The sequence below is a fragment of the Bos mutus genome, chromosome X, assembly GCF_027580195.1.
Source record: "Bos mutus isolate GX-2022 chromosome X, NWIPB_WYAK_1.1, whole genome shotgun sequence".
Taxonomy (NCBI): Eukaryota; Metazoa; Chordata; class Mammalia; order Artiodactyla; family Bovidae; genus Bos; species Bos mutus.
The window spans coordinates 68,042,584-68,067,313 of record NC_091646.1 but is presented as its reverse complement, the minus strand read 5'-3'; the positions used below and the strand labels follow the sequence as shown (position 1 = coordinate 68,067,313).

Here is a 24,730-nt window from a genome sequence, read left to right as displayed (position 1 = left end):
TTTTAAGCCACTTTTTCACTTTCATCAAGAGGCTCTTTAATTCTTCTTCACTTTCTGCCATAAGGGTGGTGTCATCTGCATATCTGAGGTTATTGATATTTCTCCCGGCAATCTTGATTCCAGCTTGTGCTTCCTCCAGTCCAGCATTTCTCATGATGTACTCTGCATATAAGTTAAATAAGCAGAGTGACAGTATACAGCCTTGACATAATCCTTTCCGTATTTGGAACCAGTCTGTTGTTCCGTGTCCAGTTCTCACCGTTGCCTCCTGACCTGCTTACAGATTTTCTTTACAACCTCGCTGTTTTTTCAGTGCTCCTCTAGGCTTGACTTTCTCCATGGTCTTGCAAATGAAGTCAGTTCAGTTGATTTGAGAAGAGAATAGGAGCTATCTGTTTTAAAATCTACTTTTTCTCTCAAGCAAAAGCAAAAGCTCTGGAAGTGGGGGTAGGGACAATGGCAAGTTTCTGAGTGACAGTTCTGTTGTGCTAGGTGAGTGCTTAGTGGAGGGGAGAGTGCAACCAGAGGTCCTCTCAGTTTACTGTTTACTCCTCACAACCCAGGGCAAGGATGTTCAGGGCCCCAGTATTTTCCACATGCCACGTCCAGTTAAAGTCTTCATTCCACCACTGGGGGTTAGATGGCAGAAAGGAACCTCTACCTCTAAACCACAGTTGTTCAGGACTCAGCCCTAGCAACAGGCTAGGTAGCTGGATGGGAAACTCCAATGCCCTATTCTTCCAGAGAAGAAAGGCCTCTAAATGAGACTTGGGGGTGGTGGTGGTGGAGAGGGAGTTTTTTGCCTTGAATTCAGGAGTCTTGAGTAGAGTCTTCCTCTCCTTGAGCTGGGATGGGAGAGGGAGGGAGGGAGAAAGTGGTCTTGGTTCAGATACCATAGGCTCACTTTTCTTAGTGAATTTTAAAAGATGTTCTTGAATAGATATTTCTTCATTTGTTGTTTGTTCTTAAAACCACTTCCAGAGGGTTTAAACAGTTGCTTTTTTTTTTTTAATAGTTTTTATCAGTTTCAGTGGGGAACAGGACACTCGAGCTCCTCATGCTGTCTTGCCATAAGTTAATCTCTTTCCTTTCTTTTTGAAGGATTGTTTTATCAGAAATAGATTCATTGATTCAGAGCTCTTTTCAGTTCAGTTCAGTTCAGTCGCTCAGTCGTGTCCGACTCTTTGCGACCCCATGAATCACAGCACGCCAGGCTTCCCTGTCCATCACCAACTCCCGGAGTTCACTGAGACTCACGTCCATCGAGTCAGTGATGCCATCCAGCCATCTAATCCTCTGTCGTCCCCTTCTCCTCCTGCCCCCAATCCCTCCCAGCATCAGAGTCTTTTCCAGTGAGTCAACTCTTCTCATGAGGTGGCCAAAGTACTGGAATTTCAGCTTTAGCATCATTCCTTCCAAAGAAATCCCCCAGCAATTAAAATATGTCATTCCATTGCCTCTGGCTTCCATGGTTTCTGTTGGTGAGTTATCTTTATTAATTTTAAGATTCTCTCTTTTTCTTGGGTTTCAACATTTTAATTATAATATAGCTCAGTGTGGATCCCTTTGAGTTTATTCTATTCCGGATTCATTAGATTTCTTAAGATATGTAGATTGGACATTGTTTCTTCAAACACTCCTTTTTCATAATTACCCTTTATTTGAATTTGAAAGCTGAATGAAGAACAGAGAATATTGTTTCCTTAGTTTTGGTCTGCATTTTGGATAAGAAAATAGCATACAGAAATATAATTTGGGGACCTGTGAAGAATATTGAAGGATTAGAACAGCTTTAATTAGACTAAATCAGATTAAATCTAATACCTTTTCACAGGTTGATAAGATGAAGATACAAAGCAGACAATGATAACCGATACTTGGAGATCACTTAGAAAATTGAGAGGAGTCAGACTGGGCCTATCTTACAATACAGAAGTCTCGTGGCTTGTGCTTCTGAATTGCATGTCTTAAAACTTAGAATGAACACCTGAGTTGTATAGAGATGAGAGAGGTTACAACTTCAGATCCCAAGTTATATATGAAGCCTGTTTAGTCCTGCAGGATTCTGAATATTTCTTCAAGGTTCTCTGTCATTTTAATAAAAATGGATCTATCACTTCTGTTTATTTTATATTTGCTACACTCGATATACTTTACTCACCAAGTCATTGGAACTCTTAAAAATTCTAAATAATTGGTAAACCATTTCACAGATGAGAAACTTGAGGTTTATTTGGGGACTGATCCAGCTATAGTCATGGTTAAATATTGGCAGCTCAGGGATTTTGTTTGCTTTATGATATATCTGTAGATGTACCTAAAATGGATGGGGAAAACAGTTTTGTTTTGTGTTCTCAAATTTTATAATAACCTGTCTGGAAGTGAGAATTATGACCTGATTTGAACATTTCCAGGTTATTTTACACTATATCTCATGTGATATTTCTTTTCAGTAAATAGTTGTTGTTTAGAATGTATATATCTATATCCCTGATTATGTCTAAAGGGCACATGGAAAGTCAGCAGAAAAATGCATATGCCTGAAACACCAAATGCTATGCATATAGTCCCCTTCTACAATGCTATCAAGTCAACTACCCTCCCTTAGAACTTTTACAGATGCCCTCTTAGAAGCAAAGTATCCATGATGTTTTAGAAAGCAAGGAAATAACTGTGGATTTCAATGAAGAATTGCAGGCCTTGCTGGACACATCCCAGGGAAAATTTTTCAGAGATGTGATGCTGGAGAACGTGTCTGGTCTGTTAGTGAGTATGTCGACATTGACTTTTTTTTTTCCTTCAAATATTCTTGATATCCCTTTCTCTCCCTCTTTTTCTTTTGGATCTCTCATTTTGTTGGTATGCTTGATGCTATATACGGGTCTCTTAGTTTCTTTTCCCATTTCTCCCACCCTCCATCCCTGCCTCTGGCAACCACCAGTCTGTTCCCTGTATCTACGATTTAAAAAAAAAAAAAAAAAGATTTCACATACAAGAGATCATATAGCGTTTGTCTTTGTCTAAATTCTTTCACTTAACATAATGCCCTTGAGGTCCATCCATATTGTCAAAAATGGCAAGATTTTATAATTTTTTATGGCTAACATTCCATTGTATTTATATATTACATATACACATTGTTGTTGTTGTTTAGTTGACTCATTTGCAACTCCATGGACTATAGCCTCCCAGGCTCCTCTGTCCATGGGATTTCCCAGGCAAGAATACTTGAGTGGGTTGCCATTTCCTTCACCAGTGGATTGTCCCAATTCAGGGATCAAACCCTTGTCTCCTGCATTGGCAGGCATGGGCTTCCCCAGTGGATCAGTGATAATGAATCTATCTGCCAATGCAGAAGATGTGGGAGATGCGAGTTTGATCCCTGGGTTGGGAAGATGTTGGGAAGATCTCTTTGGGGGGGAAATGGCAAGCCATTTCAGTATTCTTGCAGGGAAAATCCCATGGACAGAGGAGATTGGCGGGCTGTAATCCATAAGGTCACAAAGTGTTGGACACGACTGAGCAAGCAAGCACACACACACACACACACACACATGCACACACCCATCCCACAATTTCTTTATCCATTAATCTATTGGTGGACATTTAAGTTGTTTCCATGCCTTGACTATGTAGATGATGCAGCAGTGATCATGAGAGAGCAAATGTCTTTTCAAGTTAGTGTTTTTATTTTCTTCAAATTGTTGTTCAGTTGGCAAGTTGTGTCTGACTCCTCGTGACTCCATGGACTGTAGCATGCCAGGCTTCCCTGTTCTCACCATCTCCTGGAGTTTGCCCAAGTTCATGTCCATTGCATCAGTGATGCCATCCAACCATCTCATCCTCTGTCTTCGTCTTCTCCTTCTGCCTTCAATCTTTCCCAGCATCAGGGTCCTTTTCAATGAGTTGGATCTTCGCATCAGATGGCTGGAGTACTGGAGCTTCAGCTTCAGCATCCATCCTTCCAATGAATATTCAGGGTTGATTTCCTTTAAGATTGACTGGTTTGATCTCCCTGCTGTCCAAGGGACTCTCAAGAGTCTTCTCCAGCACCACAGTTCAAAAGCATCAATTCTTCAGTGCTCTGCCTTCTTTATGGTCCAGCTCTCACAACTGTATGTGACTACTGGAAAGGCCTTGACTATACGGACCTTTGTTGGCGAACTGATGTCTCTACTTTTTAACATACTGTCTAGCTTTGTCACAGCTTTCCTGCCAAGAAGCAATGATCATCTTATTTCATGGCTGTAGTCACAATCCACAGTGATTTTACAGCCCAAGAAGAGGAAATCTGTCCCTGCTTCCACCTTTTCACCTTCTATTTGTCATGAAGTAATGGGGCTGGATGCCATGACCTTAGTTTTTTTAATATTTAGTTTTAAGCCAGCTTTTTCACTCTCCTCCTTCACCCTCATCAAGAGACTCTTTAGTTCCTCTTCACTTTCTGCCATTAGAGTGATACCATCCACATATCTGAGGTTGTTGATATTTCTCCCAGCAATCTTTTTTTTTTTTTCTCTCCTGGCAGTCTTGATTTCCAACTTGTGACTCCTCCAGCCCACGTGATGTGCTCTGCATATAAGTTAAATAAACAGGGTGACAATAAACAGCCTTATACTCCTTTCTCAATCCTGAACCAGTCAGTTGTTCCATACAAGGTTCCAACTGTTGCTACTTGATTGGCATACAGGTTTTTCAGGAGACAGGTAAAATGGTCTGGTATTCCCATTTCTTTAAGAGTTTCCCATAGTTTATTATGATCCACACAGTCAAAGCTTTTAGCAGAGTCAATGAAACATAAATAAATGTTTTCTGGAATTCCCTTGCTTTCTCTATGATCCAGTGAATGTTGGCAATTTGACCTCTGGTTTCTCTGCCTTTTCTAAATCAAGCTTGTACATCTGGAAGTTCTTGGTTCACGTATCCTATCATGCAAGATTTTGAGTATAACCTTACTAGCATGGGAGATGAGTGCAATTGTCCGATAGTTTGAATATTCATTTGTACTGCCCTTCTTGGGAATTGGGATGAGGATTTCTTTGGATAAATACCCAGAAGTGAACTTAGTGGATCATAAGGTAGTTCTGTTTTTAATTTCTGAGTAACATCCATACTGTTTTCCATAGTGGCTGTACCAGTTTACATTCCTACCAACAGTACATAAGAGTTCCCTTTTCTCCACATCCTCACTGCTTATTTTTTGTCTTTCTAATAATAGTCATTCTAACACATTCTATCTCATTGTGGTTTGATTGGCATTTCCCTGGTGATTAATGATATTGAGCATCTTTTCATGTACATGTTGGCTGTTTGTATGTCTTCTTTGGAAAAATGTTATTTGGCTCTTCTGCCCATTTTTTTAATTGGATTATATAACTATCTTATGGCAGTAGTTTTTAACTACCAATATGTTGGGAAAGAATGGTAAGATAACAAAAAGTTTCACTTTGAAAAGTGAATGCTGTAGCTGCTGCTGCTGCTAAGTTGCTTCAGTCGTGTCCGACTCTGTGCGACCCCATAGACGACAGCCCACCAGGCTTCCCCATCCCTGGGATTCTCTAGGCAAGAACACTGGAGTGGGTTGCCATTTCCTTCTCCATGAAAAGTGAATAAAGTAGATTTAAAAAATAATGTCAGGCTGGCATAGATCTGGAAAATACCTATATGAGGATAATATCAGTTGAAGCTGACTCTGAAATGACATAGATGACAGAAGTAATGGCTTTCTGTTACTGTTGTTCAGTCACTCAGTCTTGTCCGACTCTTTGTGACATGATGGACTGCAGCACACCTGCCCTACCTGTCCTTCACTATCTCCCAGAGCTTTCTCAAACTCATGTCCATTGAGTCAGTGATGCCATCCAACCATCTCATCCTCTGTCATCCCCTTCTCCTCCTGCCCTCAATCTTTTCCAGCATCAGGGTCTTTTCTAATGAATTGCCTCTGCACATCAGGTGGCCAAAGTAATGGAGCTTCAGCATCTGTCCTTCCGATGAATATTCAGGGTTGATTTCCTTTAGGATTGACTTGCTTGATCTCCTTGCAATCCAAGGGACTCTCAAGAATTTTCTCCAACACCATAGTTCAAAAGCATCAATTCTTTGGCACTCAACTTTCTTTATGGTCCAACTCTTACATCCATACATGACTATTGGAAAAACCATAGCTTTGACTAGACAGACCTTTGTTGGCAAAGTAATGTATCTGCTTTTTAATATGCTTTCTAGGTTTGTCATAGCTTTTCTTCCAAGGATCAAGCGTCTTTTAATTTCATGGCTGCGGTCACCATCTGCAGTGATTTTGGAGCCCAAGAAAATATTCTCTCACTGTTTGCATTGTTTTCCCATCTATTTTCCATGAAGTGATGGAACTTGATGCCATGATCTTCTTTTTTTGAATGTTGAGTTGAATGTTGAATGTTGAGCCAGCTTTTTCACTCTCCTCTTTCACCTTCGTCAAGAGGCTCTTTAGTTCCTCTTCACTTTCTGCCATAAGTGTGGTGTCATCTGCATATCTGAGGTTATTGATATTTCTCCTGGCAATCTTGATTCCAGTTTGTGCTTCATCCAGCCTGGCATTTCTCATGATGTACTCTGCATATAAGTTAAATAAGCAAGGTGATAATATACAGCCTTGACCTACTCCTTTTACAGATTGGAACCAGTCTGTTGTTCCACGTCTGGTTCTAACTGTTGCTTCTTGACCTGCATACAGATTTCTCAGGAGGCAGTTCAACTGGTCTGGTATTCCCATCTCTTTATGAATTTTCCACAGTTTGTTGTGATCCACACAATCAAAGGCTTTGGCCTAGTCGACAAAGCAGAAGGAGATGTTTTTCTGCAACTCTCTTGCTTTTTCCATGAACCAATGGATGTTGGCAATTTGATCTCTGGTTCCTCTGCCTTTTCTGAATCCAGCTTGAACATCTGGAAGTTCTCAGTTCATGTACTGTTGAAGCGTAGTTTGGAGAATTTTGAACATAAAACAATTGTTATGAATGTAGAAGAATGATTAAAAATGTTAAGTTGAATTATGAAAAATATAAGAAAGATTTAACTTCTGAGGATGAAAAATGTAATTGTCTTTAAACTTTAACTTCTTTAAGGAGTTTCCTGTCATCTTTCTGTTATTAATTTCTAGTTGAATTATATTATGGTTTGAGAAAATACTTTGTATATTTTCAGTTTTGTTGTTGCTACTGAAGGAGGTGCACAGTGAGGCCAAAGAAACCAAAATGTCCAGTTTGGAGCAAAGAAAAGTTTATTTCAGGGCCAAGCCGGGAGATATGGGTGGCTCCTGCTCAAAAAACACCTAACTCTCCAAGGGTTTCAGCAAAGCATTTTTAAAGGCGGGGTGAGGGAGGGGCGTTCCAGGGTTTGCGATCAGCTCCTGCACAATTCTTTGGTTTATGTCTACATTACCAGTCCTTAGGCTCCATATCTACATAATCAAGTAGTTAATTTCTTCCATTTGGTGGTGGTATTTAGCATCTGAAAAACTCAGGAAATATGCATGCTGCTCCTGCTGCTGCTGCTAAGTCGCTTCAGTAGTGTCCGACTCTGCGATCCCATAGATGGAAGCCAACCAGGCTCCCCCATCCCTGGCATTCTCTAGGCAAGAGTACTGGAGTGGGCTGCCATTTGCTTCTCCAATGCATGAAAGTGAAAAGTGAAAGTGAAGTCGCTCAGTCGTGTCCGACTCTTAGCGACCCCATGGACTGCAGCCTACCAGGCTCCTCTGTCCATGGGATTTTCCAGGCAAGAGTACTGGAGTAGGGTATCGTTGCCTTCTCTGGAAATATGCATGAGGTACTGTTTTTTGGGTACTTCAAAGAGGAGCTAAAGCAGGAGTATATGGGGTAGGGTCTGTCCTAGGAAGGCCACATGAGATCCTGCTTGGAGTTGGTTATTTAGTGTCCCACTCTTTTGTGACCATATGGACTGTAGCCTCCAGTCTCCTTTGTCCATAGGATTCTCCAGGCAAGAATACTGGAGTGGGTGGCCATGCCCTCCTCCAGGGGATCTTTCCAAGCCAGGGATCAAACCCACATCTCCTGCATTGGTAGGCTGGTTCTTTACCTGCTAGTTATATTGCCATATACTTCATTGATTGCATGAAGTATAGTTTATTTAGCTAATCTCTTACGTATAGGTATTCAGATTCTTTCTAGTGTTCCAACTGCTAACAAGGCTACAATGAATACATTTGTGTATATAAAGTTTTATATTGTTGAAGATGTATCTATAGGGTAGATACTCGTATAAGAGTTATTAATTGATTTTGCTGTTTTAAGTATTTCCAAATATCCTTCCAAAATGATTGTACAGTTTGCATTTGTACCAGCCATGTGCGAGAGAGCCTATGTCCTCACAGCTTCACCAACTGAACGCGTTTTCCTTATACATAATATATACATGAATGTGCATGTATGTTTGTATTTGTTTTAAGCAAATGTAGGATCTTATCAAACATGCTGTTTATATTTTTTGCGTTTAAAAATAAACCATGGTTATAAGTACATATATATTCATACATTAGATATGTATACATGCTTCTATTTGCAGTGGCTTCTTACTTTTCCTTTATATGTGTTTACCATATTCAACCAAGGATCTCTTAAACTTTTTTCAGTCTTTTCACTATCATATACAATGGTGTGGTTATTTTGGAATAGTTGTAAATTCACATATAGTTGTAAGAAATAATAAAGAGAGAGCCCATGTATTGTTTACCCAGTTTTTACCAATTGTAACTTTTTGCAAAACTTGAGGAAACAAAACAAGGATTGACATTGGTACAGCCCATTGTTCTTATTCAGATTTCCCAATTTTCAAATGTTAAAAATACTGCCAATCTGGTGAGGAATGACATCCCAGTGTTTTTTAAATTTGCATTAAAAAAATTTTGGGATTTGAACTTTTTCTCATTTAAGTGTCATTTTTATAGGTTTTTTGTTTTGCAAGTAGTTGTTTCTTTTCTTCTCATTTATTTATTGGGCTTTTGGTTATTTTTGGCTGCAATTTCAAGTAATTATTTATATGTTTAAAGGGATAAATTACAAATATTTTCTCCAAGTTTGTCTTTTTTTCAATTTAGATATCATTTACAAATAATTAAAAATTGACAGTGCCATAGTTTTATTGCAGTATGTTTTATTTATTCATTCACTTACCAAAGGACTTTTTGATGTCTTCAGTTTGTGCCTCAATGAATATTTGGATACTAGTTTTGGTATAGAGATATATTTTGATTTTTACCTTTGGGAAATACCTAGAAGTAAGATTACTGGGTCATGTAGTAAGAGTATATTTATCCTTATAAGAGACTGACAGTTTTCTAAAAAAAAAAAAACTTTACCATTTTAGGTTTCTACCTGAAATATATGAGAGTTTCCATCCTCACTGGCACTTCATGTTTTTTTCTTAAAGCCATTCTAATAGGTGTGTAGTAGTATCTTGTCATTTTAATTCGCATTTCCCTAGTGACTAAGATGTTAAGTATCTTTTCATGTGTTACTTGAAATCTATTTCTTTGGTGAAATGTCCTAATTTTTTGTCCATTTTTTATTGGATTGTCTGTCTTAATAGTGAGGTAGAAAGTTTCTTTATATTTTCCAGATAGAAGTCCTTTGTCAGATATATGTATTGTGAATATTTTCTTTCATTTCTGGTGTGCCTTTTGGTTTTCTTAAAGGATGTCATTCAAAAATCAGTTTTTTTATGAAATTCATTTTGTAATTGTTTTAATGGTTTATTTTTTGTGTGTTTTACCTAAAAAATGCTTATATAATGTCAAGGTGGGGAAAATATTCAATGTTTTCTTCTAGAAGTTTTATAGTTTTACTTATGTTTAGGTCTTTGATCTATTTCAACTTAATTTTTGCATTTGGCATTAGATTAAGGTCAATGTTTATTATTTTTGCATATGGATATTCAGCTATTCTAGAATTATTGCTTGGAAAGATTTCCCTTTTCTTATTAAATTGATTTGATACCTTTGTCAGAAACAGTTTGTTGCGTATTTGTTGCTCTGGTTCTGTTCATTTTATTCCATTGATCTTTGTTTTTTCCCTCTTACTAATACCAAAAGATACCAAGAAATGGCTCTGTGTGTAAAGAATCTGCTTGCAACGCAGGAGACACAAGAGACCACAGCTTTGATCCCTGGATCAGGACGATCCCCTGGAGAAGGGAATGGCTACCCACTCCAGTATTTGTGCCTGGAGAATCCCATGGACAGGAGCTTGGCGGGGTACAGTCCAAAGGATTGCAAAGAGTTGGACATAGCTGATCAATTAAGCAAGCAAGCAAGCAAGCAATGTGATGCTCTTGATTACTGTAGCTTTTTTTTAATTAACTCCTGACGTCAAGTACTTTATGTCCTTCCAACTTTTTTCCCTTTTAAGAAAATTGCTTAGGGACTTCCCTGGTGGTAATACAGTGGATAAAAATCTACCTGCCAGTCAGGGGACATGGGTTTGAGCCCTGGTCTGGTAAGATCCCACATGCTGTTTAGCAGCTAAGCCCATGCGCCTAGAGCCTGTGCTCCACAAGAGAAGTCACCACAATGAGAAGCCTGTGCACCTCAACTAGAGAGTAGCCCCTGCTCTCTGCAACTGGTGAAAACCCATGTACAGCAAAGAAGACCCAGTGCAACTGAAGAAGGAATTCATAAGGCCTGGACCCCGTCTTAGGCCTGTTCATGCTGATCATGCTTGGCTACCTCTCCAATGGACTCTGGACTCTGTGCTTAGTGCCTGTGGAAACTACAATAGAAAGATAAGACCCCCTCTGGACAGGGGAATCTTGAAGATCACATCCAGGTTACTCATCGCCTAAGAGAAAACATACTCTAATCACCCCTGCCTCCGGACAGGTCATAAATTCTTTCTGTATCTATAGGAGTGTAACCACAGGCTTATTGATTATTAACTCTTTGAACACCTAACACTTGATAACACTGGAATAATGGGGTTATTGTGATTGTATTTAGCCTTCCTTTGTTTTATGTAAGTCTCAAGGAAATTGGGGTGGTGGGTTTGGACACGTACACATGGGGTATAAAAGATTTTCACAAACATTGGTCGGGGTCCTTGGCTAAGAGGAGACTCTGCCTTGGGACTGCTGGTGTAATAAACTGCACTCCACTATCTGCATTGCCCTTCTGAATGAGTTTGTTTCCTGGAACGCGTGACTATAACACAACCAAAAAAAAAGTAACAGAACATTTAAAAATGTTATTAAAAAATTACTTTAACTATTCTAGACTTCTCATTTCCATATAAATTTTAGTAGCTGTCAATTTCATCTAAAAATAGTTTTGTGTTTTTCTTCCATAAAATTCTCATAGATGTTTTTGTTTCTGAGTATTTTTAAAGTTGGACAGTGACTTCCTTTGTGTTTATACTTAAATAGCAATGAGCATAATAAGTTTAGTTCATGCTTTCTTTTTCTCAAAACTTTATACTTGCTCTGTTTTTCTCAGGCCTTTCAATATTGCTGTGGATGATTCTGGAGAAAACCTGTCCCCCTTCTCCCTACTAGATACTTAATTGTCTTTTTTCTTAAACTAAAAACATTTATGATTAATAGATTTTACTTTATAAACAGTTTTAGATTTATAGAAAAATCAAGCAGGTAGTCGGAGAAGGCAATGCACCCCACTCCAGTACTCTTGCCTGGAAAATCCCATGGACGGAGGAGCCTGGTGGGCTGCAGTCCATGGGGTCGCTAAGAGTTGGACACGACTGAGCGACTTCATTTTCACTTTTCACTTCCATGCATTGGAGAAGGAAATAGCAACCCACTCCAGTGTTCTTGCTTGGAGAATTCCAGGGATGGGGGGGCCTGGTGGGCTGTCGTCTATGGGGTCGCACAGAGTCAGACCGACTGAAGCAGCTTAGCAGCAGCAGCAGCAGCAGCAGCAAGCAGATAGTATAGAGTGTTCCTATAGAAACTATGGATAGTGTTATGATACTACCCCTCACCCCGATCACACAGATTGCGTGTTTGCTCAGCTTGTATTAGTGTGGTTTATTTGTTCCAACTAATGAATCATTATTCATATATTTTACAAACTATAGTCCAGTTTATTTTTTTTAATTTATTTATTTTAATTAGAGGCTAATTATTTTACAATGTTGTTTTGGTTTTGCCATACATCAACATGAATCCGCCATGGCAGAAATCAACATAGTTTACTTTAAAGTTGACTCTTTGTGTTGTACAGCTCTATGGGTTTGGATAAATGCGTTATGTCATGTATCCAGCATTACAGTATCATAGAGAATAGTTTCCCCTGTGCTCCTTCTATTCATCCCTCCTTCTCCTGTGCACCCCTCCCTTCCAACCCCTCACAAGCACTGATCCTTTTACTGTCTCTCTAGATTTGCCTTCCTTTTCCATGTCATGTAGTCAGAATTATACAGTATATGGCCTTTTCAGACTGTCTTCTTTCACTTAACAGTATGCATTTAAGGTTCATGCCTTTTTATAGCTTGATAGCTCACTTTTTTTTTTTTTAACATTGAAGAATATTGCATTGTCTGGACATACCATCGTTTACTTACCATGGTTTACTTACCATCATCTGAAGACCATCTTAGTTGCTTTCAAATTTTGGTGATTTATATATTAATTATTATTAACTAAAGTCCATAGCTTTTTGAATAGAGCTACTATAAACAGTCATATACAGATTGTTGTGTAGACAAAACTTTTCAGCTCCTTTGGGTAAATACCAAGGAACATGATTGCTGGATTGTGTGTTAAGAGTATGTTTAATTTTGTTATAAATTGCCAAACTATCTTTCAAAGTGAGTGTTGTGTTTTGCATTCTCACTAGTAATGAATGAGAGTTTTTGTTGCCGTTTTGGCTATCATGTGTCTTTTTTTTTTTAATCATTCATTCTAATGTAGTGGTATTTCATTGTTTTAACTTGTAATTCTCTTGTGTCCTACCCTCATAGCTTAGTTGGTAAAGAATCTGCCTGCAATGCAGGAGACCCCGGTTCAATTCCTGAGTCAGGAAGATCCCCTGGAGAAGGGACAAGCTACTCACTCCAGTATTCTTGGGCTTCCCTGTGGCTCAGCTGGTAAAGAATCCACCTGCATTGTGGGAGACCTGGGTTTGATCCCTGGGTTGGGAAGGTACCCTGGAGAAGGGAAAGGCTACTCTAGTATTCTGGCCTGGAGAATTCCATGGACTATATAGTCCATGGGGTCCCAAAGAGGCGGACACGACTGAGTGACTTTCACTTTCTCTTGTGAACCTATGATGTTGAGCATCTTTTCGTATCCTTATTTGTCATCTGTGTATCTTATTTGGTGAGGTAATTATTCAAATGTTTTGTATATTTTCTTGACTGAGTTTCTTACTTTCTCATTGAGTTTTTAGAGGTCTTTGTTTATTTGAGTACAAGTCCCTTAACTCATATATGTTTTGCAATATTTTCTCCAAATCTGCCTTGTCTTTCCATCCTCTTTGTACTCTTTTATAAAGTGCATGTGTGCATGCTCAGTCACATCAGTCGTCTCCAACTCTTTGCGACTCCATGGACTGTATGTAGCCCACCAAGCTCCTGTGTCCGTGGGATTTTCCTGCAAGAATACTAGAATGGGTTGTCATTTCCTTCTCCAGGGTATCTTCCTGACTTAGGGATCAAACCTGTGCCTTCTGTGTCTCCTGCATTGCAGGTGGATGCTTTACTGCTGAGCCACTTTCACAAAGTAGTGCTGTTTAATTTAAGTCCAACTTAGCAATTTTTGCTTTAATGGATCATGCTTTATTGTTGTATCTAAAATGTATTTAAAGGAAATATTTGAGATAATTATAAGTGGGGGAGGATGAAGGAACATAAAGGAAAGTTGGTTTCTACACTTGAACTAGTAAAGTGTTGACAGTATTGACTGTGATAAGTAATGTATGTATAATATGGCGTAACCACTCAAAAGTTATATAAAGAAACATACTAAAAAACACAAGAGATAAATCAGAGTTCTAAAAAAAAATGTTCAAGTTACCCATAGAGAGGTAGGTAAAAGAAGATGGAGAAATAGAAAGCTAAGAGAACAGAAGAAAAACAAGAAAGGTGACTTAAACCTTCATATATTATTAATTCCGTTCGATTTAAATGGCTTAAATGTACCATTTAAAAGACAAGAGGTTGTCAGAATGAAATAGCAACCATAACTGAAATTATATATGTTAATTACAAACTCACTTCAAATATGATTAGGTAGATTAAAGGTAGAAGGGAGGAGAAGAAGCGGACGACAGAGGATGAGGTGGTTGGATGGTATCACCAACTCAATGGGCATGAGTTTGAGCAAGCTCTGGGAGATGGTAAAGGACAGGGAAGCCTGGTGTGCTGTAGTTCATGGGTTTGCAAAGACTCTGACACGACTGAACAACAACAACAACAAAGGTAGAAGAATAGGCAGAGATATACCATGTACACCTTAATCAAGAAGAAGCAGTTGTGGCTGTGTTAATATCAGGTAAATATGCTTCAGACAAAACAATTTACTAAAGAGAAGGACCTTTTTCATGATAAAGTTCACTTAGAAGATATGGCAATCTCAGTCTGTATTCCAAACAATAGAACTGTAAAATATGTGAAGCAAAACTGATAAAGCTGGAATGAGATATAGATAGATCCATAAGTACAGTTGGAGATTTCAGCAATATTCTCACAGAAACTGGGAGAACATTGGAAAATCAGTAGTCATGCAGAAGAACTCAATAGCATTGTAAATCAACAGGTTCTAATTGGGGTTCATAGAACACTCTACCCAACAATGGAAGAATCTGCACTATTATATATAATTATTATATATAATTAATAGAGTTTATTTTTAGAGCAGTGTTAAGTTTACAGTCAAATTGAGGAGAAAGTACAGAAAATGCCTAGGTGTCCCCTTAGCACCCCACACCCCATAAAACTAATTTCTTCTATCGCTGTCTTGTATTACCACAGTACATTTATCTCAATTGAGCCAATATTGATATATTATTAACTGAAGCTTACATTGGGGCTTCCCTGGTTGCTCAGTGGTAAAGCTGTTGCTGCTATTGCTGCTAAGCCACTTCAGTCATGTCCTACTCTGTGTGACCCCATAGACAGCAGCCCACCAGGCTCCTCTGTCCCTGGGATTCCCCAGGCAAGAATGCTGGAGTGGGTTGCCATTTCCTTCTCCAATGCATGCATGCATGCATGCTAAGGCGCTTCAGTCACATCCGACTGTGAGACCCCATGAACAGCAGCCCACCAGGCTAAAAGCATCCACCTGCAATGCAGGAGCCACAGGTTCGATCCCTGGAGTCAAGAAGATCCCCTGGAGGAGGGCATGGCAACCCACTCCAGTATTCTTACCTGGGAAATTCCATGGACAGAGGAACCTGGCAGACTAGAGTCCATGGTGTCACAAAAGAGATGGACAGGACTTAGTGACTAAAAACAACAAAAGCAAAAGCTTACATTAGGGTTCACTCTTTGTATTATACGCTTTATTTGTTTTTGACAAATATATATAGATACATGCATCCATCATTACAGTTTCATACTGTAGTTACACTGCCCTAAAAATCCCTTGTGCTCTGCCTTCTCATCCTACCCCACCCCCCAAATTCCTGACGAACACTGACAGTTTTACTACCTCCATTGCTGTGCTTTTTCTAGAATGTCACACAGTTGGAATTGTATTGATACATTGTGTGTAGCCTTTTCACTTTACTTCTTTCACTTAGCAGTGTGCATTTTAAGGTTCCTTCATGTTTTTTCTTGGCTTGATGGCTCATTTCTTTTTGTTCCTGAATAATACATGCTGTTTTATAGTATATAATATTTTCCATAGTAATGGAAAGATTTACTAAGATAGGCCAAACCTTAACCATAAAACAAACCTTAACAAATTTAAAATAATTGTAATCATAATCATAAACAGTATATGCTGATTTCAGTGGACTCAAACTAAAAGTTAATAATAGAGAAATAACAGAAAGCTCTCTAACCACTTAGACATTAAACAATACTTTTTAACATAATCTGTGGGCCAAAGATGAAGTCTCAACGGGGTAATTTTTATGTATGTGTGTGCATACATGTTTATGTGCATATATAGGTATCTGAAAGAAATGTAAGCTCAGCTATCAAAAATATGTGACACAGTATTAAAACATTGTATGGAGGGGGATTTATACCACTAAATACCTTCATTAGAAAAGAGGAAAGGTCTCAATTTTGTAATCTATTTCCTATCTCAAGAAACTAGTAAAAAACCTAATTTAACCAAAACCAGCAAAAGGAAGGAAAAAATAAGGTAAGAAATGGATGAATCTGAGCATAGGAAAACAATAGAGAAACTAAGCAGAATAAAAGTTTAATGTAGTTTATAAACTTCTTGCAAGAATAACAAAGATAGAGAAGACAAGCCATGGTATTAGGAATGATCCTGCAGCCATTGAAAGAATAATAAGGGTATAATACAAACAACTTTATACTCATACATTCATCAGCTTAGACATAGAAGGCCAATTATTCAAAATCAACAAACTATGAAATCTAAATCAAGATGAAATGAAAAACTTGAATAGTCCCACAGCAATTAAAGGAATTGAAGGTGTAATTTGAAAGATTCTAAAACAGATATCTCAAGACCCAGATGACTTCACTGTTACATGCTGTACATTATTTAAGGAATAATTAAAACCAAGTTTACAAAATCTCATTAAAATATAGAACTCATTTTGATACTAGTGTTACTGTGATATGAAATTAGGGTACAAAAACATTCAAAATTTGTATAAAACCCCCACAAAACTACAGACTAGTATCTTTCATTATCTTAAATCCAAAATACTTTACACAAAACATTAGCAGATTGAATCTGATAGGATAGGAAAAAAATATATACATGATAACCAAGTGGAATTTTCCCAAGTATATGCAAGGGTAATTTAGCATTTGAAAATCAATCAATATAACACACTTTATAAATAGGCTAAAGAAGAACAATCATATGATTATATTGATGACAGAAAGTCATAGGGCAAAATCAAATTCCCATTCATGATAATTCTTGGAAAATGAGGACTATAGGCTGACTCCCTTGACTTTATAAATAGCAGCTATAGAAATCGCATAGTTACTATCATACAAAATGATGAAAGACTGAACACTTACCTTTAAAGTCATGAAAATGGAAAAAGATGTCTATTCTCCCCTCTTTTATTCAACAGAGTACCATAAATTCAAGCCACTGCAGTAAAGCAAGAAAATATATCCTAGTAAGAAAGAAATTTGTTCCTATTTGCAGATAACATATGTCTGTGTAGAAAATCTCAAGGAATCTACAGAAAACCAAGAAATTCCTAGATGTAATTTGAGCAATTTCACACACTACAAGATCAATACAGAAAATTAATCTCATTTCTGTATGCTATCAGTGAATATGTGGAAAGTGAAATTTAGAAGTAGAACATAATTTGCAGCTACTCTAAGGAAATAAAATACTTAGATATTTGTTGTTGTTTAGTTGCTAACTTCTGTCCAGCTTTTTGTGACCCCATGAACTGCAGCATGCCAGGCTTCCCTGTCCTTCACTATCTCCCAGAGTTTGCTCAAACTCATGTCCATTGAGTTGATGATCCACCCAGCCATCTCATCCTCTGTTGTTCCCTTCTCCTCCTGCCCTCAATCTTTCCCAGCATCAAGGTCTTTCCCAATAATTGGCTCTTTGCATCAGGTGATCAAAGTATTGGAGCTTCAGCATCAGTCCTTCCAATGAATTGATTTCTTTTAGGAATGCCTAGTTTTATCTCTTTGCAGTCCAGAGACTCTCAAGAGTCCTCTCAAGCACCGCAGTTAGAAAGCATCAATTCTTCGGTGCTCAGCCTTCTTGATGGTCCATCTCACAGGGTGACAATATACAGCCTTGATATACTTGATGTACTCCTTTCTCAATTTTGAACCAGTCCATTGTTCCATGTCTGGTTCTAATTGTTGCTTCTTGAGTTGCATACAGATTTCTCAGGTGGCAGGTAAGGTGCTCTTTAAGAATTTTCTACAGTTTGTTGTGATCCACACAGTCAAAGGCTTTAGCATAGTCAGTGAAGCAGAAATAGATGTTTTTTTTTTGGAATTCTCTTATATTATGCAGATTTTGGCAATTTGATCTCTGGTTCCTCTGCCATTTCTAAATCCAGCTTGTACCACTGGAACTTCTTGGTTTATACACTGTTGAAGCCTAGCTTGAAGGATTTTGAGCATTACCTTACTAGCATGTGAAATGAGTGCAATTGTATGGTAGTTTGACCATTCTTTGGTATTGCCCTTTTTGGGACTGGAATGAAAACTGAGCTTTTCCAGTCCTGTGGCCTTTGCTGAGTTTTCCAAATTTGCTGGCATATTGAGTGCAGCTCTTTAACAGAATCATCTTTTAGGATTTTAAATAGCTCAGTTGGAATCCCATCACCTCCACTAGCTTTGTTCATCTTAACTAAACACATACAGGATCTGTATTCTGGAAATCACTAAATGGTGATGCAATAAACTAAGGAAAACCTAAAAAAAACAAATATACCTACCATGTTCATGTTCATGTTTAGTAAAGAAGTCAGCTGTCTCCAGAGTAATATAGGTTTAATGGGATCCCTGTTTAAAACCTAGTATGTTTTTCTATTATAGGTATAGTCAAGTTTATTCTAAAATGTATAATGAAAGGCTTAGGCCCTAGAATAGCTAGTACAATTTTGAACAAGAATAAATTGATGGAATCATTCTGTTATTAATTGTTTTTGTTCAGTCACCCAGTCATATCCGACTATTTGTGATGCTGTGGAGTGCAGCACATAGGCCTCCTGTCCCTCACCATCTCTTTGAGTTTGCCCAAGTTCATGTCCATCAAACTATTATTAATACCTAGCAATAATCAAGAGAGTTTTATATTGGTAGAGGGATAGACACAGAGATCAATGCAGAAGAGAACTGAGACAAACACAATTAATTATGCCCAACTAATTTTTGACTGAAGTGGAAAAATAGTTCACTATGAAAAGAGAGCCTTTTTAGCAATAGTGCTTGAGCAACTGGATGTGAGTATGTTAGTTGCTCAGTCGTGTCCAACTCTTTGTGACCCCATGGATTGGGGCCTGCCAGGCTCCTCCGTCCATGGGATTTTCCAGGCAAGAATACTGGAGTGGATTGCCATTCCCCTCTCCAGGGAACTTTCCTGACCCAGGGATCGAACCTTGGTCTCCCGCATTGCAGGCAGACTCTTTACCGTCTGAGCCACTAGGGAAGACTGGATATCCATGGGCAAAAAAATAAACTTTGACCCAAGTTTCACATGTCATATAAAAATGAACTAAAAAAAATTACAGACTTAGGGTAAAACACAAAACTTAAAACTATAAACCTTCTAGAAGAAAACATAGGAAAAAGTCTAGAATATTTTACTAGGCAAGGAGTTCATACACTTGATATCAAAAACATGACCTGTAAAGGGAAAAATTGATGAAGTAAACTTAATAAAATTAAGAACTCTTATTCTGCCAAAGACACTCTTAAGAGGATGTAAAAAAGCTAAAAAGTGGCAGAAGTTATTTGTAAACTGCATATCTCATAAGTTGCTAGTATTTAGAATACATAAACTGGAAGTCAAATAGTAAAAAGCCAAGCAACCAATCCAATTAGAACGTGGACAAAAGACATGAAGGGGCATTTCACAAAAGAAGATATGTAGATAAATCAGAAAAAAGAAAAGATGTTCACTCATTAGCCATGTTTGAAATAAAACCACAAAAAATATAACTACCTATTGGAATGATTAAAATGAAAAATAGTTCTAACACCAAGTACTGATTAGGATACAGAGAATCTGGATTACTCGTACATTGCTGATGGGAATGTAAAATGGCATAGCCATTCTGGAAAAGTTTTACGGTTTCTTATTAAAGCAAGCATGAAGGTACCATATGATTCAGCATTTATACTCGAGTGTAAAGAAAAAGTTAAATCCCAGAGAAACGAAGATCTACGTTCACATAAAAGCGTGTACATGAATATTCATAGCATCTTTATTCTCAATAGTAGCAATATAGAAATTCCCAGATGTCTTTAACTGGTTGTATAGCCAAATATATTGTGGTACATTCATTACACATGCTTGTGACTTTGTTAAATTAACATTTATTAAGTGGAGCCCCTTACAGTGTTGTTGGATGATGAGCCAAGGTTCAACAAGAGACCACAAGGAAAATGAAATAGAGAAGTTTATCACTCAAATCCTGGAGGGAAGTACATAGCATGTCTTGAGGGGCCACATGGGGAGAGGTCAAGGTCAAGGCAGGGTGCAGGCAGAGAGAGCGGAGCAGGACCTAAGGTCCTGCCTTTATTAGGGTCTATAGATAGAGTGCTTTTGCGGTTTCTGGGTTAAGGCTGGACTGATCAATATAAACCAAAAAGAGCAAGAGTCTAATATAAGGGGTATACAAGGGAAAAACCCTGGGAAGCAGGGGGGACTGTTTATTATAGTGACCATTGGAGCAGTTGTATCAGGACTTAAATTTGCTTGTGACTCCACAGACTTATTTAGGGCGTGTGCTTGCATGAGAGGCTAGTGTCAGTTCAAGGCACTTTCAGGCCTCTTGACCAAACAAAATGGATGCCAGGGCATTAAACCTCTGAAATAGCTTAGCCAAACTCTCAACACACATAATTCCACTCAGGAATAAGAAAGAATGAAGTTGGTAACACACAGGTCTCTGGATGAATCCCCAGAGAATTATGCTGAGTGGGGGGAAAAAAACAATCCAATTTCAAATTTATGCTACCATTTGTATAATATTCTGAAATGACAGAATTATAGAAATGGGGAGTAGAGTAGTGATTTTTAAGTTTTAGGGGTGAGGTTGGATAAAGGAGAGTGGTGGATGTGGTTATAAAAGATCACATGAAGTATCTTTGTGTTAATGGAAATGTTCAGCATCTTGACTATTGATATCCTGGTGGATACTGATGGATTGGAAGAATGTAGATAAATAATAAAAGGTTTATCTTTTACTGTTTCTTTATGTGAATCTACAGTTATCTTAAAAGTTTATTTAAAACACTGGTCTTCAATTGTTGATTTGTCAAACCTCTTTTTGTGTGGATTCCGAGTTATCTAGATAAACCTTCATTTTAAACACAAATATGGTATCTTAATGTCTGGAATTCATCTGTTTAGCTAGTAAATTTGTCTTGCACACAACAGAGATGTAGAATAAAAAGGATTTTGGACAGCTGAAAGAAAATCAGCTATGTCCAGTGTACTGAATACATTTCAATGTATCCCTCACTTGGAGCCTTTAATACATAATTCTAATAAATCTGATTTCTAAGTTCATGGCAGATTTAGAAGAGGGTTGATAGCATGATACAGCAATCATCATCACAAATGGCAGCTCATAAGTCTGACTGCAAGTTAGACAAACATGAAACAGAGTTGTCTGAGGTAGTTTAATGTAGCAGGCATCCAGAAAAGGTTGTTATAGTTACATTTTCTGTTTTGTTAGGTAGAAATATATGTTATATATTTAGGATTCCCTTCCAAAGTTAAAAAAAAAAAAAAGGAAGTTTGGTAATGGTCTAAAACCTTCAGCTAATTGAGAACACAATTCACAAGATACAGCTTAAGTTTCTGGGAGAGGTGGCAGACCGTTATTGATTTGGGAATGAGTGGATTGTCTGTTTTGATCCCTTGCTTCCTATAAGATACTAGGTTAAATTATAGTGAAGTTGTCATTGTTCGGAAAAGGCAGTGGCACCCCACTCCAGTACTCTTGCCTGGAAAATCCCATGGATGAAGGAGCCTGGTAGGCTGCAGTCCAAGGTGTTGCTAAGAGTTGGGCACGACTGACCGACTTCACTTTCACTTTTCTCTTTCATGCATTGGAGAAGGAAATGCCAACCCACTCCAGTGTTCTTGCCTGGAGAATCCCAGGGACAGGGGAGCCTGGTGGGCTGCCCTCTATGGGGTCTCACAGAGTTGGACATGACTGAAGCGACTTAGCAACAGCAGCAGCAGCAGCAGCAGACATCAGTAATACTGTTGGGAATGGGCAATAAGTCATAATAGAGTGAGAGTAAATCTAGGGGAAGTATCACCCGAGGTGGTGGCCAACAGTATAAAACATTTTTCAGCTTTTTGAAGGATCTGCAAAGTGGGAAAAAAAAGTTATAGTAGTACTAAGTTGTTAAATTTATTTTTGCTGTGTTGACATCTGCAGTGATGGTGTCAGAGCAGCAGAAAATAAATGTTTCTGCCTGAGTATGAGGCAAACTACCAGTAGACATGGTGTTCTTTACCATGTACCTGTAGTTTTTTAAAAAAGCCAGTTTCTCTTTAAAAAATACCTTTGAACAGTAAATGTTATAAATTTTATTGAGTGTATGTCTTAATATTGTGTGATGAAAAGGGAAGTACACTTGAAGCACATCTGCAGACTGAATTGTGATGATCACCTTAAAGAAAATCACCTGAAGCATTGCGAACTGGTTATTAAGTTTTTTCACTTTCAGCATTTTACTTACAAGAATTACTGATAGATGAACCATGAGTTTTCTTTCATATTTGGGTATTCAGATCAGATCAGATCAGTCACTCAGTCGTGTCCAACTCTTTGCGACCCCATGAATCGCAGCACGCCAGGCCTCCCTGTCCATCACCAACTCCCGGAGTTCACTCAGACTCACGTCCATCGAGTCAGTGATGCCATCCAGCCATCTCATCCTCTGTCGTCCCCTTCTCTTCCTGCCCCCAATCCCTCCCAGCATCAGAGTCTTTTCCAAGGAGTCAATTCTTCGCATGAGGTGGCCAAAGTACTGGAGTTTCAGCTTGAGCATCATTCCTTCCAAAGAAATCCCAGGGCTGATCTCCTTCAGAATGGACTGGTTGGATCTCCTTGCAGTCCAAGGCACTCTCAAGAGTCTTCTCCAACACCACAGTTCAAAAGCATCAATTTTTCAGCGTTCAGCCTTCTTCACAGTCCAACTCTCACATCCATACATGACCACTGGAAAAACCATAGCCTTGACTAGATGGACCTTTGTTGGCAAAGTAATGTCTCTGCTTTTGAATATGCTATCTAGGTTGGTCGTAACTTCTCTTCCAAGGAGTAAGCGTCTTTTAATTTCATGGCTGCAGTCACCATCTGCAGTGATTTTGGAGTCCCAAAAAATAAAGTCTGACACTGTTTCCCCATCTATTTCCCATGAAGTGATGGGACCAGATGCCATGATCTTCGTTTTCTGAATGTTGAGCTTTAAGCCAACTTTTTCACTCTCCTCTTTCACTTTCATCAAGAGGCTTTTGTGTTCCTCTTCACTTTCTGCCATAAGGGTGGTGTCATCTGCATATCTAAGGTTATTGATATTTCTCCCAGCAATCTTAATTCCAGCTTGTGCTTCTTCCAGCCCAGCGTTTCTCATGATGTACTCTGCATATAAATTAAATACTACTTGTTACCCATCTTAAATTTGAGCTTTCAAACAAAATTTAGAATTTTTGTAAACTTGTATCCACCTGTTTGAACTTTATACCTTCCCAATATTAGAAGACTTTTTGATGACATGAGATTTTAATGAATGTGATTTTTAAAATATTATTTAATGAAATATGCCAACATTTTGAAGATCTGTGTTACTCTTTGAACCAGTATTTTCCAGATGACCTCTGTGGTGGTTGTTCAGTCGCCCAGTCGTGTCTGACTCTTTACAACCCAGTGGACTGCAGCATGCCAGGCCTCCCTGTCCCTCATCATCTCCTGAAGTTTGCCCAAGTTCATGTCCATTGCATCAGTGATGCCATCCAGCCATCTCATCTTCCGATGCCTTCTTCTCCTTCTGCCCTCAATCTTTCCCAGCATCAGTGACTTTCCCAGTGAGTTAGCTGTTCATATCAGATGACCAAAATACTGAAGCTTCAGCTTCAGCATTAGTCCTTACAATGAATATTCAGGGTTAATTTAATTGACTGGTTTGATCTCCTTGCTGTCCAAAGGACTCTCAGGAGTCTTCTCCAGCACCACTGTTTGAAGGCATCAGTTCTTCAGCACTCTGCCTTCTTTATGGTCCAGCTCTCATAACCATACGTGACCACTGGGAAGAGTGTAGCCTTGACTATATGGACCTTGTCAGCAGAGTAATGTCTGCTTTTCAACACACTGTTTAGGTTTGTCATAGCTTTCCTGCCAAGAAGCAAATGTCTTCTGATTTCATGACTGCAGTTCCATCTGCAGTTATTTTAGAGCCTGCGAAGAGGAAATCTGTCACTACTTTCACCTTTCACCCTTTTTTTTGCCCTGAAGTAATGGGGCTTCATGCCATGATCTTAGTTTTTAAAATATTCTTAATTTATTTTTAAACTTTTAATATTTATTTATTTTTTTGATCGAGCTATGGAAGATAGGTGTATACTAAGTCGCTTCAGTCATGTCTGACTCTTTGTGACCCCATGGACTGTAGCTTGCCAGGCTCCTCTGTCCGTAGGATTCTCCAGGCAAGAATACTGGAGTGGGTTGCTATGCCCTTCTTCATAATATTTAGTTTTAAGCTGGCTCTTTCACTCTCTGCCTTTACCCTCATCAAGAGGCTCTTTAGTTCCTTTTTGCTTTCTGCCATTAGAGTGATATTATCTGCATATCTGATGTTGTTGATGTTTCTCCCACCTATCTTGATTCTAGCTTGTA

At 38.5% G+C, this 24,730-nt stretch overlaps 1 long non-coding RNA gene across 8 annotated transcripts in view; it reads left to right on the top strand.

Moving 5' to 3' along the window:
* The window catches only part of LOC138986448 (uncharacterized), a 190,538-nt gene that overhangs the window by 5,781 nt on the left and 160,027 nt on the right, over positions 1 to 24,730 (top strand). Inside the window, exon 3 of one of the 8 annotated variants that reach the window (XR_011463300.1) lies at positions 2,609 to 2,766. The exons of the other annotated variants lie outside the window; for them this stretch is intronic. This is a non-coding gene — a long non-coding RNA (uncharacterized lncRNA). The remainder of the gene's footprint in view (positions 1 to 2,608; positions 2,767 to 24,730) is intronic. 8 annotated transcript variants of the gene reach the window in all.